The sequence below is a fragment of the Bidens hawaiensis genome, unplaced genomic scaffold (assembly GCF_021521415.1).
Source record: "Bidens hawaiensis isolate Kalapana, Puna unplaced genomic scaffold, B.hawaiensis_p1.1 tig00018514_1, whole genome shotgun sequence".
Classification (NCBI taxonomy): Eukaryota; Viridiplantae; Streptophyta; class Magnoliopsida; order Asterales; family Asteraceae; genus Bidens; species Bidens hawaiensis.
The window spans coordinates 32,286-35,065 of NW_027492803.1; the positions used below are offsets into that span (position 1 = coordinate 32,286).

Consider the following 2,780-nt stretch of genomic DNA (forward strand, 5'->3'; position numbering starts at 1 on the left):
TCCAAACCAAAACAACCATTTTTTATTTACCCGTTCTGATCCTAGCCCATTCTGACCTAACTCGTTTCAACCCATGACCCGTTCGACCCAACCCAACCATTTGCCACCCCTAGTCACCACCATCCAGCTACTTCTCTACTTCAACATCATCCTACCGAATCCCACTCTCTCTCTCTACCATCTCACTCTCTCATTTGCATACCAGAGCCTATTCTCTCTCTACCGATTCGAATCTCTTTCTCCATCCCACACACTAATTATGGTAACATGTTTGGTGATGGGCAAGAATTGTCATTTTCAATCAATTAAAGCTAAATTGTTTAAATTTTATAGTGTTTGGCTAATGTTTAGATAAGCATAGTAGGACACGGAAATTGCATAATTTACAAACTAACTTAGTAAGTTAAAACACATTCAAACATCAAAACACATTCAAACATCTTAATAATGAAAAATATAACAAACTGAATTGTCTTTTAGAAAGAAGTTAGGGTTTCGGTGTATCGATGGAAACTTCTTTCACGCGAGCTAGGAAGACTAAAAATTTGTTTAAAACTCTTGTCATGAACGTTGTACGTTATAATATTTTCCCGATTTTTCAGCGCCATAAATGTATCTTCTTCATTTTCGCCTCTAACCACATCAATGACCGAGAAATTATAACCGCCTGACGGATACATCATCCCAGGGAATGCAGCCAAAAGTTCACCAAGCTCTACTTGATACTTGACAAACCACCCCGAGTGATCTCTTAACATCTCAAACACATTCAGGTGTAAAGCATTTTCTTCTTGGTTCTTGTATACTATTAAATGTAGATGTCCTCTAGATTCCCCAAAATACATTGTCATTAATTCAGAAGAAATCAACCCTTCGGGCAAGGGCAACGTCTGCAGCTGTTCATCATCTATTTTAAAGTACAAGTGATTGCGATATAAGGGAGCCCAGTGAACAGCTCCATTCCAGTAAACTCCGTGGCAAAGAAGGGTTCACGGGCATAGAAGGATTCAACAGAAATCTTCCATTTCTTAGTAGATGATGAGTAGATTTGAATCTGAAGCATATTTCCATGAGGCTCTAAAGAATGAATACAAACAACTTTATAGAGAGCACAATCTGTTTGATGAAATGCCAGAGCCATAAAACAGATGGTTTTAAGAACTTTATAACCTCCAGAGATTGATGGGATGGTGGCCAATTGCTTGGTGGTAGGATTAAATACATAATAACTAGGGGCACCTTTGTGACCTTTAGGCCCTCTATCGGTAGAGCAAAGGAGTAAGCCGTTACAAGATTGCACAATTCTAACAGTACCATGACTTTTAAAGTAGGAATAAAGACTGCTAAAGAGGAGGGCTTGGGTTTTCAACATCAAAGGGAACATATACATTGCGAGCAAAAAGACCAGGATATTTTGAAACCTTATCATACCTGTGGATGAAACGTGTGTCACTCGAAAGCAACTGCCAGTGTTTAGATACAAATCTGAAACGGACAATGGAGACAGCAGGGAGCCGGAGAAAATTTCTGTTAAAAGGTCTTCGTTGGACCCAATCAAAGTTCAAGGCTGAGTCAATTGATCATCCATGAAGAAGCGTTAGGGTTTAAGGGTTTTCTTGATTTTGCCTTGGGGTTTTCATATATATTGGATGGATTCGTGGCATTTAATGAAGAGGAAAAAGTAGGCTGGGGCCCAAGATGACAGACCTCAAAAGTCTTTTTTTTGTTTCTGTTCATATTTACATATGGTGTCATAGCGGAAATAGAACCCGAATATCAAGAACAAAGTTGAATCATGAGATTCGACCCGCTCTGATACCAATTGTAGGTGCCGAAACCGAATACGACAACGAACGACTTTGCTCTTGATAAGTGCTTGAGACGAGTGCAGTAAATCAAACAACCGAACATAAATAATATAAAGATAAAATAAATGAACGATCTCGTTGTCGGTTAAAAGATTTGATATATTAATAAACGAACCGACCCACCCAAGGTGAGCTCCCCTTGGGTGGATGATTTACACTACAAAACATCTTCCACCCTTATCCTGAAGGATAGGATAAGGGTGTTAGAAGAGCAGAAGGAGGCAAGTGACGCTCTTGCCGAAAATCAAAGATTGTTGACAAACACCTTCCACACCCGAATCCATAATCTACAAGCATTGATGAATCATGAGGCCTCTGAGAACGCTAATCTGAGAGCAGATCACACTAGACTTGGAGATAGACTAGCTACACTTGAAAAAGACTTACCAAGTGCTAGTGCTCTCAGATCAAGCGTAAATAAGAAGATTGAAGATGCTACGAGAAGGTGGGATGTTGAAAAGGAAACTACGAACTCAAGAGTTGCTGATCTGAAAAATCAACTTGCTTCCTCCACCTCTCTCGATTCGCTCAGAGCAGAAATGACGGCGATAAAAGAAAGGATCAAGGAACAAGACCGTCTGAATGAGCTACAGCTCAAGACTAATGAAGATATTGTGAGCAAGTACCAGGCAGCCTCGGACCTCATGGGCATTCAAGAAGACGAATTTCATGGTCTGGAGGATAAGCTTGACGCTGTATTTGGAGCTTGGATGAAATCTGGATATGGGAGAAAGCCGAAAGGAAATATTAAAAAGAGAATTCGACATGTTTACACATATTAAAGGAGAATCGGTTTCCTCTCTCATCAACAGATTTGAGTCACTCGTCACTAAAATGAGAAGTGTCGGTATTATCAATGGTTTGTCTGAGATCAACATGAAGCTGTTGAATTCACTGCCTTATACATGGAGC

At 39.9% G+C, this 2,780-nt stretch overlaps 1 pseudogene; it reads right to left on the reverse strand.

The window, feature by feature from the left end:
* Positions 1 to 465: 465 nt before the first annotated feature.
* Positions 466 to 2,152, reverse strand: LOC143556318 (F-box protein At5g07610-like; annotated as a pseudogene).
* Between the last annotated feature and the right edge of the window lie 628 nt (positions 2,153 to 2,780).